This window comes from Panthera pardus, unplaced genomic scaffold (assembly GCF_024362965.1).
Source record: "Panthera pardus isolate Hobbes unplaced genomic scaffold, ASM2436296v1 HiC_scaffold_17, whole genome shotgun sequence".
In the NCBI taxonomy this organism is placed as follows: domain Eukaryota; kingdom Metazoa; phylum Chordata; class Mammalia; order Carnivora; family Felidae; genus Panthera; species Panthera pardus.
The window spans coordinates 81,520,243-81,533,467 of record NW_026526732.1 but is presented as its reverse complement, the minus strand read 5'-3'; the positions used below and the strand labels follow the sequence as shown (position 1 = coordinate 81,533,467).

Sequence of the window (13,225 nt, the reverse complement as noted above, 5' to 3'; positions counted from 1 at the left end):
AGGAGATGCTCTGAAGTAGGTTCTTAAGTATATCATTCATTTAAGTCAATTTTTATAATGAAAGTCCAATTTATTTTTTAACAAACCTCCAAAATATCTGTCAGCTTCTTTAATTCTTCCTTCTGATTTATTCAGTGAGCTCATTCCCAATTTCATTTTTGATTAGATTGGCTTCACTGCAGCAGAAGTCAGGAAAATAAATCCTCTTGTATTTAATGTGTGCTTTGGTTTAAGCTGGATGAGTAGAAGAATGAAAACAACCCATTAGAAAGTAATGTTGATTGTTAGAGAGAGAGAGAGAGAGAGAGGCGTGACTTTCTAAATTTTTAATAAAATTGCTTGGAAATATATTTCAGAGGCTGCTTGCCGATTGCTCCTTTTCCCATGTCTTCCTTCTATTTTCATGAATATCTGTTTCTGACAAGATTAAAAAACAAAACATACTTGTGATTCTTTTCAGATTCCTCAAATGGGTTTTACAGTAGCTGATTGTTTATGATGCATTTCTTTTTATCTCTTAGAACAATGGTAGGAGAAAGCTACTTTCTCTTCTGATCTGTTTGTATACTTTATTTGAAGTTCTATTATTCATGCATTAGCGTGTATTTTATTTATTTTCTTATTTGTCTGCCTCCCCCAGTAAAAGAAAAGCTCCAAGAGAAGGGGCATACTTAGGTCCAATGGCTGGCCCAACATTTGTCAGCAGAATATAAATGGATCATGACAATCTGCCATTTTATAACAGTGTGCAAAACACTTAGGTAGTTCTCAAGAAGTTGCTGCTTCCTAAAAAAAAAAAAAAATTTTCTCTTATAAATACGGGTCCTAAATTATCCAGTTTTATAAAGATTGTTTTGTCTTTTAATTAAAAAAAAGTCCACCATCCATAATCCTTTAATTTGATAATTACTAAGCACTATTTCGTGTATGTAATGAATAGATTATAAAAAATACATATTTCCAATAAGCTTTCTTCATCAGAATCAGTTTCCCCAAGCCAAAATTATGTGCTTTACATGCTTGATGCATGCAAGTAACTATGGCATAACTGTGGATTGCAAATGAAGCAACCATTTCAGCTCCAAGACCCCGCAGTACATTTTGTACTAGATGGCTGATGGTAAATAACAGTCAAATTCCCAGTTTCCCAGTATATTCCAAAAATATGACTCCGGCATAAAATCACTGAGAAGGCACTGATGCAAAGCACATAGCAGGAGGCTGGCTTCTTTAATTATTAATGTGCTTACCTCATTACCATGCCTCATTGATAAAAAGCTAAGATTTAGAACAGAATTAAAAAACAACTTCAGAGTGTAGTTCATGTGGTCTGAGTAAATGTTTGTACATTTTGTACTTTCCAGTCATTTAGTATAGATTTCTGACTAGAGTCCATTCTTCACCAGCCTAATATTGGCGTGGTGTTGGAGTCTTCCCTCACTTTTTCTCCCTCTCTTTAGTCTGGCAGCAAGCCCTACCATTCCATAAACATCTTCCAGAGCTTCTGGTCTTCTGTGTGCTCACTTTCAGTGCCCTGGCCTAGCTCTCCTTCCAGCCCTTCTTTCGTGTGTGTTGAAAATAATCCTGAGCTCCTTCCTACCCAGCACCATCCACTTCCTAAGACACTGTTGGGATCATTTCACTCCTTCACTCAGAAGACTACGCCTGTTTCCATTTGTCCGGTCAGCACTTCCTGACTGGCTCTCAAGATCCCAACTTCCCTATCTTGTATTATTTTCCATTATTCCCTAAAATACCTTATTCTTTAGTCTCTTGGACTCCTCTCCCATAACTATATATGCCATTATCTGCTGTCTGCTTACTGACTCCATCTAAAGTGCTCTTTTGCCTGCTCTTTGCCCCTCTGAAATCTGCTCATCCTTCAGATCTCCCAGGCCTGCTTTGGAGTCTTTCTCCTCCTGTTCATGTTTGCCTATATGTGTCTCTTCTCTGAGCTCTTAATAGATTTATAGTCAGACCCATGTGGAAGTGCAGGCTTGGGAGACAGTGGGCCTGGGATTGAGTCATGGCCATGTACTAGTCTCAAGTAGACCAAACATTGCATTGAGTGTTTACTATGTTCATGATAGAGTTCATAGGGGTCACGTGCCTAAACTGATTTTATCATTTTGGGAACATCTGGATGGCTTATTCCGTTAAGTGTCCAACTTTGACTTAGGTCATGATCTCACGGTTCATGGGTTTGAGTCCTGTGTCAGGCTTTGTGCTGACAGCTAGGAGGCTGGAGCCTGCTTCAGATTCTGTGTCTCCCTCTCTCTCTGCCCCTCCCCCGCTCATGCATGCGCGCGCTCTCTCTCTCAAAAATACACATTTTTAAAAAAATACTATTTTGATTCCCACTTTACAGATGAGCAAACTGAGGCACAGAGAGGTTGAGCAACCTGTCCAAAGTCACTCAGCCAGGGAGGGGGCAGAGCTAGGAAGCATGGCTCCTGAACCTGCTCTCCTATGCTATTCTTGTCTTGGAAGACATATTTGAAATGACATATTTGATAGGGATTTTTAGGGTTTATTGATATGCATATTACACTTTCCTGTCTCACTGAGCAGTCTTTGGAGGAAGAAAATCTAACAGTGAGTTTAGAGTTAGTGCGCCTGCATATGTATTGTGTGTGTGCGTGTTTTGCTGTGGTGACAAGCTGGGATGGGCATCAAGGCAGGCACAAGGTAGTTTTGGGGGAGCCGACGCCTTTCCAGGTTACCCTTAATTCCTACTCTCAAACCTGGAAACTATATTGTAGAAAGAATGTGTGCACAAAGATGAATATTAAAAAATACAATTTTACCACTTGTTAACTGGATATCCTTGAGAAAGCCCCCCTCTCTGAATGTTAATTTCCTGAGCTCTAAACAGTGAGACTAAATTGTACTTCACAGAATTATTAAGTGAGATGATAAAATGAGGTAATTTAATGAAGTACTGGATGTAAAGTGAATGCGCGGTGTCTACTATGCAGAGGTGTTCAAGAGGTATTTATGTTTTCCTTTGAGGCTCCATACTCCAGCCAGGCTCATGGCTTTTCTGATCTCTGCTGACGCTCTTCCGTTTGTCTCTATAGCCAAGCAGGCCCTCATTTCCACATTGCTAAAATCTCCTTAACTTCTCCTGTCTTTTCTTAGGTACTCTCTTCTTCATGAAGCTTTCTGCAACCCCTTGGCTGGAATTAATTTCCCCTTTCTGTGAAGTATTTCACTTCTGACCTCTTTATCGTAGTCATCTGTGTACTGTATGGCTTCATCTTTCCCACTGAGCCCAGTGCTAGAAATAATAAAAGATGAAGACCCAGTCCATGCCTCTGATGAGCTCACTTGTTGTCAGGGTAGAGAGACCCCCACATGACTGGTGATACTACTTTATGGTAAGATTTCCAGAGTGCTGTGGAAATGCAGAGAAGGGCACAGTTAACAGAGCCAGGGGGAGGAAGGAAGGAACAGGAAGTCTAGAAGATTTCAGACACTGGAGGTTGAACTGGGCCTTAAAGGGTAAGGGAAGAGTCTGCAGACAGGGGATGGGGAAAGGGTGCTTCTGTCAGGGAGTGAACATCATGGACAAAGGTGCATAATCATGAGAGCATGAGGTTTGTTCTGAAGCCACAAGTCCTCTGTGGCTAATTGCCCAGGGGCACGGGAGAGAAGTCAAGCTAGAGGGTAGCAGTGTTTTTGGTTTTCAACAAATCAGTTGTGTGACAGATCTAGCTTCAAAGCAATTTTGAAAAAAAAAATACATGTTGAATTGTTTCTTCATTATGTCCATTTGAACCATCATGGAGACTGACCAACAACTTATACTATTTTGGGTGCATGAAGAGAAAGGTTCAAGTGTTGTGACTGATTATGTTCATTGCCAAATTGGAGGCTAAGTGCTGAGTGCCACTGAAGAGGGATTTTGCCGAGTCAGAGAATAATCAAAAGAGGCTCAATATTATGATGTTATGATGTTATGATGGGTATAGAAGATTTGACAGGATTTTGCTTACTTCAGATCCTTGGCGGGTGAGTCAGGAAAGTCGGCTTTATACTGTTTTGCTTTCAAGAGTGGACCTGGGCTTCATAAGCAGAAGTTATAGAGTGTCTGGAAGGAGTTTCTCAGAACTGACCATTAGGTAATCCGATTTTTAATACTGTAATGTCCATGGGGACCAAGTTGGACTCCTGATTCCGTCATTGGGTGACAGATGGGATCATTTCTTCAGACACCAAGCTCTTAGGAGTCCATTACACATGTTCAACACTGTTTTGGTATTCAATATATTTTATTATATTTGAAATCTATTAAAATAGATGATCTGTGTCAAAATATACTAATTTAATGTGTGTACATGACAGACAATATGGGAAGATGAAAAGTTTTAGAATCAAATTGTATCTTCATTTCCATAATATTATGTGACTGAATAAGTTACTCTCTGAGCCCACTTGCATGTTGAAAAAGCAGGGATAATAGGAATTATATCACAGGGTTATTGGAAGGATCAAATATGATGGATATGAATCCATATATATATTGTTGCATCATGCAAGTACTGTTAGTGAAGGTACTTTTTTTCCTTTTCTGTATTGTGTCTTACTTACTATGACTTTCTAACAGCACTGAGCACCCAGAAATAAAATATAGTGACATCACCCAAGTTTTTTTCTAAAGTGGAGGCTTCCTTTCATCACTGAGGTCTATTCTTGAATGTTTTCCCATTGAATAATAAATGTCAGTTTATCCAGAAGGGCAAAGGAGTGATGGCAAGTTAATCTAAAGTTGTAACTCACTCTCTACCATCTAGAGGCATCTCCAGATTACAGCATACAGATATTACTTTCTGTGGTTATTTCTCCTTCACTTTATATTAATACAGACATATATGCATAAAATACTTGGCCTTAATAAAAATCTGGAATACTTATGCTCATTAATATGTAATTTAAAAGTTACCCTGAGTTTCCTAGTTTAGCTCCTTAATTTTGAAAAAGAAAGCCTGTGTAAATGTGTGTGTGTATGTGTGTGTACACACACGTACACTTGAGTATTTGCATATACACACACACATTGAATACGGCTGCAGATTGTTAGGTGTTCTTTCTCCTGCTGAAAGACTCTAAATTGTTCATAATTGTTTTAATTAAGAAAATGTTGATTTTTCTTTCATTAGTTTTAAATTCGTGTATCAAATGTTTAAAAGATTTCTGTATATCCTGTTAATGAAGAGAGACATAATATGAAATGATTAGTCTAAGAGGCTGTTTATGTGTTTATTATGACTATTATTGTTAGTATCATCATGTTGTAATTTACTCTGCTGTTACAATTCAGCTTTGGACATTGAACTCTTCTTGCCACTGAGTAAGATTAAAACAGGGAGAGAAATTTGCACACATCTTATATATATACATTTTGTACACAGGCTTCCCAGTATACTTACCTATTAGGCTAAATGTCACTGAGTTTTTACTCTGTGCCAGGCACTGTGTTAAGTACTTTACATGGGTTATATATGTCATTGAATTCTCTCAATAACCCCTATGAAGCAGCTTCTGTATTTGCCTTTTTTTTTCAGATAAGCAAACTGAGGCTTGCAGGGGTTGAGTGCACAAAGCTTAATACTTATAAGTGGTGGAGACTGGATTTTAGTGAAGCTGTCTGATTTCACAGCTGGAACTTTTCACTGTACACCACACTGCCCCGATGCTTGTATAATTGCGGACTCAGAATTGGGTAAGACCAGTCAATCCACGTAGCTTTCACATCAGTGTAGAAATCTGTCTTCATCTCAGACAGATGGCCATTCTGCCTCTGCTTGAGTAACTCCAGTAATTGGAATTTCATAACTTCACAGGATAGCCCATTCCATTGTTGGACAGCTCCTATACTGGCACTTGCAGTATTCATCTATTTATTGGAAACTTGTCTCCCTGTAATTTCCATGCACTTGTCCTAGTTCTGCCTTCTGGAGGATTATTGAACACCTCTCTTCCCTCTTTGGTCTGGCAGCCTTTCAGATGCTGCTGTGCGCAGAGTCTTCTCTTTCTATAGCAACTCCATGTGCTGTCTCCAGAGCCCTTGCTCTTGCAATCACCCATTCTGACCATCCTGTTTCATCGGTTGCTGCTGATGAGTTGTGGTATATAGAACTGGACGCAGCAGTGTGGCAACTGGTACAGTGGAAAGACTGCTGGACTGAGCTGTAGCACCTAGGTTAAGTGTCAGCACTACTAACTGTGTGACCTTGGGCAAGTGGCAAAAGACCTGAGCTTCAGACCCTCACTCATAACATAGGAATAATAATTTCCTTAAAATACAGCAGTATGGTGCTGGGAAGAAGCTCCGTGTATCATGGCCCTGGCCTCAGGCCTGTCAGCTTCCCTCTCTTTGGCCTCTTCTTCTACACTCTTCCATGTCAGCATAACGTTGTTTACTGACCTCCCTTTGCATCTTTGTTCAAAAGTCATCTGCCAATTGAGGCCCTTCTTGAGTACTGTATTTAAAATTGCAACCAATCCCTTACTGTCTCCCTCCATCTTACCTGCATGAGTTCTCTCAGCTGTGTTCATCACAATTTGGCACACATGTATTTTACTCATTTATTTTGTGACTCCGTCCACTAGACTATGAGCTCAGGAACTCACCTGTTTCCATCACTGCTATATTCTCTGGACATAGGAGGCAATCGAAAAATACTTACTGAATAAATGAATGAGTTACCATCATGTTTCTGTTTCTGGTGTAGAGTATAGTTGGCACATTTACAAATTGTTCTTTTAAAATTTTTACTTTAAATTTTTTTTTTAATTTTTATTTTAGAGAGAGAGCATGAGTGGGGGAAAGGAGCAAAGGGAGAGAGAGAGAGAATCTCAAGCTTGATCCCACGATCCTGGGATCATGACCTGAACCGAAATCAAGAGTTGGACACTCAACTGAGTAAGCCACAGGCACCCCTTAATTGTTATTTTAATGTTTCAATTTCATAAATTAATTGGTCAGTCAATTTCCTTGTGCTACAAGGGTATTTTCTGACAGAACAGTTATCTGAGCTAGACTCCTGGAGTAAAATAGAATTTTCAAATTAAGAAATGTTACTGAAAATGAAAAAAAAAATTATCACTGTCTTCAGTTTCTAATGACTCAGGGTTATAGTTTGGTGGGTAAATGAATATAAATTTTTATTTTAAAATAGCAATTGCTCACTGAATTTCCTGTTAATGTGCTCACTATAGCTATTCGCCATCCTGATTTCTGATCCATAGTGTATCTTACAACCACAACTTTTGTCTCATAGTACACAGCCCTACCTAGTTGGCTGTTTCTGCATTAATATGTTTTTGTTTGTTTTGTTTTGTTTTGTTTTGTTTTGAGTTCATGGATGGAGGATAAGACAGAAGTGCAGATGTATTTAGGCCGTACAGATAGGAGACTAAGTAGGGCCAGAGAGGTGCTGGGATCTCAGCTTGCCTCCCAGTGTGAACAGAGTCTAGGAACCATGCTACCTGCCTAGACATGGATCTCAAGGTTGGGTTAGTAAAACCTTATTCATCTATTTGAAGTAGATTGTGGGGTTAAGATTCCTGGGGTTGCAAGGAGTGCTGAATTTCCAGACTGATTGTTGTCGTCTGTGGTTTAGTGACTTGTACATTGAGCTAACTGGTTGCCTGGTCTTAATGGACTAAACAATTGAAGTCAGCAAAACATCTGATTGTAACAGGTGATGCGTCTACTGGCAGGCTGAATAGGGAAGAATTTCCTCTCACACAGCAGAGTCGTGTCTTGGGACGTAGGGGAAAAAAAAAGATACTCTTTCCTTACCCAGGAGAGTTGTCTCTAGATCTATGAATTATTGACATGCTTTCTTGTTGTTAAGCGTTTGCACGTCTACTGAGATCAAATAATGCTGTCAGCAGCTAGTGCTGGGTCCAACTCTTCTGATTTGAAATCTGCAGAATCATGTTTGGTAAGAATGCCTGAAAAATTCCGCAGCTCCTTATTTGAACTTATTTTTAATTTGCTCTAAAGTGTATTTGAATCACAAAGGAGCTTTCAGCAGAATGCTATAAATCTGTCATTGCTAAATACCAAAGCATTGCAAATACACTTGGCATGGGAAAATAATGTCCACATGAATGCATTGTTTATTTATGTCTCATGTTTTAAATGGGAAAGGGAATATGTTTTAGAAGAATCTGTATTTGTGGTAGATGTATGAAAATGTCTTTATGATTTTACAAAATATGGGAATGAAACAAAAATAATTCCACTGGAGACATCACAGGTACAAGGCCAATGTAAACTTTTAATTAATAACAACAATTATGATAAAAGCTTTTGTTAAGTAAACAATTACCCTTGTCTAGGGAAGTGAACAGTTTGGGCACAGAATTGACTAATTGTTTTTCTAGTTATACCAGAACTGCATTTGGATTCCAGCTTACTAATTGGATGTCAAGGAGACGTTGATCAATGTAATGGTTAAACTAATAAAATTGGGTAGGAGAGCACAAAATTAGGAATCATGTGGTTCCAAGACTCATTTCTCCCGTCCTAATAAATAGTAGCATAATGGCATAGCTGTAATGGTAGTAACCGTCCTAGTAGTGATAAAAATAACAATCCTTGAGTGCTTACCATATGCCAGGTACTATCTCATATGCTTTACAATCATGTTTTACTTGAGTCTGCAGAACAGTCATATGAGAATATTACTAATATATTTTCCATTTTATGGATAACGTGAGATGCAGAAATTACTTTGTCATTCAGTTGGCAAAGGACAGAGCTGGGTTCAGCTTGCAGTCCCTTCATTCTGAAGTCTGGGCCTTGGCTCTGCGACCCAATCCAACTGAGAATATACCTACGTATTCAGACCCTCTTGGGGGTGTGGGTGGAGGAGTGAAAAAGGGGAAGGCGGGGGCGCCTGGGTGGCTCAGTCGGTTAAGCGTCCGACTTCAGCTCAGGTCACGATCTCACAGTCCGTGAGTTTGAGCCCCGCGTCGGGCTCTGGGCTGATGGCTCAGAGCCTGGAGCCTGCTTCTGATTCTGTGTTTCCCTCTCTCTCTGCCCCTCCCCCGTTCATGCTGTGTCTCTCTCTGGCTCAAAAATAAATAAACGTTAAAAAAAAAAAATTAAAAAAAAAAAAAGAAAAAGGGGAAGGCGACATAGGCCCTGAGTTACAAGGAACTTAATCCTACCAGAAAGAAAAGACAAAAGCAGATGGTTATTGATTAAGTGCCAGTGTGAGTGGTTCGGTTGACAGGTACCCCAGTTGTTGGAAAAAGGGAGAATTACTATGGGCTGAAGTGGTTAGGGAAGGCTTTCTGGAAGAAGTGGACTTTGGCTTATGCCTTAAGTGACATAAAAGCTTTTTGCCAAAACACATCGTATCCTTTAGTGTTCAGATTCTGATAAGAATTTTATGAATGGCAGCCTAATTCTAGCCTTGTTTATCTTTAAAGAGCTTTTGGGACCCTTTTTTATTTTTTATTTTTATTTTTTTATTTAAAAAAAATTTTTTTAACGTTTATTTATTTTTGAGACAGAGAATGAACAGGAGACGGGCAGAGAGAGAGGGAGACACAGAATGTGAAACAGGCTCCAGGCTCTGAGCTGTCAGCACAGAGCCCGACGCAGGGCTCGAACTCACAGACCGTGAGATCATGACCTGAGCCAAAGTCGGACGTTTAACCGACCGAGCCACCCAGGCGCCCCCTTTTGGGACCTTTTAAACAGTTCTAATATGTGTATATGGTTGACCCTTGAACAATGTGGGAAATGGGGGCCCTGATCTTGCTACACAGTTGAAAATTTGAGTATAACTTTTGACTCTCCCAAAACTTAATTGCAAATAGCCTACTATTGACTAGAAGCCTTACTGATAATATAGTCGATTAACACATATTTTGTATGTTATATGTATTATATACTGTATTCTTAAAATGTTATTTTTTAGTATTTTTTAATTAATTTTTTAAGCTTATTGATTTTGAGAGAGAGTGAGCGCGAGCGGGGAAGGGGGAGAGAGAGGGAGAGAGGGAGAATCTCAGGCAGGCTCCCTGCAGGCCAGTGTGCAGAGCCCAATGCAGGAACTCAAACCATGAAATCATGCTTACCCAACCTCCCAGGCACTCTGAGTATGGTGAGATTTTTAATAAATGTTCAATTTCTTTAACAGAGGGCTACTGAGAATTCTTTGTCTTCTTTTGTCAGTGTTGGTCAGTATATTTCACTGTAAATTCTCTAATTTATTAACATAGATTGCTCATAATTTTGCATGAGTTTTTAAAAAAATTTAATTCTGAGGTTCCACAGGGTGGCTCAGTCAGGTAAGCACCTGACTCTTGATTTGGGCTCAGGTCATGATCTCACAGTTGTGGGATTGAGCCCTACTGCATTGGGCTCTGCACTGACAGCACAGAGCCTGCTCGGGGTTCTCTCTCTGCCCCTTCCCCACTCACGCTCTTTCTCTCAAAAATAAATAAACATTTGAAAAAAATAAAATTTTTAATTCCAATGTACTTAACATATGTGTTCTATTCCTTTCAGGTGTACAATATAGGGGTTCAACAATTCCATGTATTACTCAGTGCTCATCAGGATAAGTGTACTGTTAATCCACTTCACCTATTTGCCCGCCTCACCTCCATTCTGGGAACTATTTATTCTCTGTGTTTAAGAATCTGTTTTTTTGGTTTCTCTCTCTTTCTCTCTCTCTTTTTCCTTCGTTAGTTTGTTTTGATTCTTCAATTCCACATATCAGTGAAATCGTATGGTGTTTGTCTTTCTCTGACTGGCTTATTTCACTTAGCATTGTATTCTCTACATCCATCCATGTTGTTGCAAATCACAAGATTTCGTTCCTTTTTGTACACACACACACACATATATATATATATATATATATACACATACACACACACACACATATATATATACACACACACACACACACACACATATATATATAAATACACACACACACACATATATACACATACACACACACATATATATATACACACACACACACACATATATATAAATACACACACACACACACATATATATATATATGTATATACACATACCACATCTTCTTTATCCATTGATCTGTCAATGGACACTTGGGCTGCTTCCATAATTTGTCTATTGTGAAGAATGCTACAATAAACATAAGGTTGCACATATCCTTTTGAATTACTGTTTTCATATTCTTTGAGTAAAGACCCAGTAGGGTAATTTTATTTTTAATGTTTTGAGGAACTACCATACTGCTTTCTACCATGGCTGCACCAGTTTGTATTACCACCAACAGTATATGAGGGTTCCTTTTTCTCCACATCCTGGCCAACACTTGTTTCTTGTGTTTTTGATTTTAGGCATTCTGATAGGTCTGAGGTGATATCTCATTTTGGTTTTGATTTGCATTTCCTTGATGATGGAAAATGTTAAGAATCTTTTCATGTGTCTGTTGGCCATCTATTTCCTTTGGAGAAATGTCTGTTCACATCTTTTGCCCATTTTTAAATTGGATTATTTGTTTTGGGGGTTTTCAGTTGTACACATTTTTTAATATATTTTAGATACAAATCCTTTATTAGATACGTCATTTGCAGATATCTTCCTGCATTCGGTAGGTCGTCTTTTAGTTTTTTTTATGTTTCATTTGCTTTGCAGAAGCTTTTTATTTTGATGTAGTGCCAGTAATTTATTTTGCGTTTGTTTCCCTTGCCCCAGAAGACATACCTAGAAAGATGCTGTTATGGCCAATCTCTGAGAAATTATTGCCTGTGCTCTGTTCTAGGATTTTTATGTTGCACATGTCAGTTAGGTGTATCACCATTTTGAATTTATTTTTGTATGGTGTAAGAAAGTAGTCCAGTTTCATTCTATTGTATGTAGATGTAGCTGTCCAGTTTCCCAAAAGCAATTATTGAGGAGACTTTTTCCCATTGCATATGCTTGCCTCCTTTGTCAAAGATTAATTGACCATCTAATTATGGGTTTGTTTCTGGGCTTTCTATCCTTTTCCAGTGACCTATGTGTCTATTTTTGTGCTAATGCCATACTGTTTTGAATACTATAGCTTTGTAATAAACTTGAAGCCTGGAATTGTGATGCCTCCAGCTTCGCTTTTCTTTTTCAAGATTGCTTTGGCTATTTGGGGTCTTTTGTAGTTCCATACAAATTTTCAGACTGTTTGTCCTAGTTTTGTAAAAAATGCTGTTGGTATTTTAATAGAGATTGCATTAAATCTGTAGATTGCTTTGGATAGTATTGACATTTTAAAATTATTTGTTCTTCCAATCCATGAGCATGGAATGTCTATTTGTTTGTATCATCTTTAATTTCTTTCATCAGTGTTAGAGTAGAGGCTTTTCATCTCTTTGGTTAAGTTTATTGCTAAGTGTTTTATTATTTTTGGTAATTTTGCATTCATTTTTTAATCGCTAGAGGATATACAGGGAATTCTTTCTGTTATTCCTGATCTTGGTATGATGGTGCTATTTCTCTTTTTTTCTTGATAAGTCCTAGACATTTATTAATTTTTTTTAAATTTTTTTTAACGTTTATTTATTTTTGAGACAGAGAGAGACAGAGCATGAATGGGGGAGGGTCAGAGAGAGGGAGGCACAGAATCTGAAACAGGCTCCAGGCTCTGAGCAGTCAGCACAGAGCCTGACGCCGGGCTCGAACTCATGGACCGTGAGATCGTGACCTGAGCCGAAGTCGGACGCCTAACCAACTGAGCCACCCAGGCGCCACTAGACATTTATTAATTTTATTAATCTTTTTTAAAAATTAACTTTGCCTGCTAATTTTCTTGATTGCAATTTCCTACTTAATTGCATTCTGGTTATATCTTTATGACATCCTTCCTTTCACTTCCTCTGGGTTTTTTTGTTATTATTTTTCTAATTTTCTAACGTAGAAATGTAGGTCATTGAATTTAAACCTTTCTTCTTTTATAAAATAGATACTTGAAGCTATTATTTTTTTACAAGCTGTTTTAGTTTCCTTTCTTAAAGTTTAATAAGTTGTGTTTTCATTATTCTTCAGTTTTAAATATACTCTAATTCTGTTTATAATTTTTTCTTTGTCCCTTATTTTATTTAGAAATGTGTGGTTTGTTTTCCAAATATTTGAGAGATTTTTCTAGACATTTATAATTGTTTTTCTTGTCTTAGAGAACATGTTTTCTAAGATTTCAATCTTTTGAAATTTAATGAG

At 38.2% G+C, this 13,225-nt stretch overlaps 1 protein-coding gene across 2 annotated transcripts in view; it reads left to right on the top strand.

Annotated features, from left to right (window-relative positions):
• Positions 1–13,225, top strand: part of MEI4 (meiotic double-stranded break formation protein 4) — a 209,232-nt gene that overhangs the window by 6,372 nt on the left and 189,635 nt on the right. The window contains exon 1 of one of the 2 annotated variants that reach the window (XM_053904705.1): positions 6,821–6,928. The exons of the other annotated variant lie outside the window; for it this stretch is intronic. The gene's annotated coding sequence lies outside the window, so the exon portion shown is untranslated. Of the gene's footprint in view, positions 1–6,820; positions 6,929–13,225 lie in introns of those variants that run through there. 2 annotated transcript variants of the gene reach the window in all.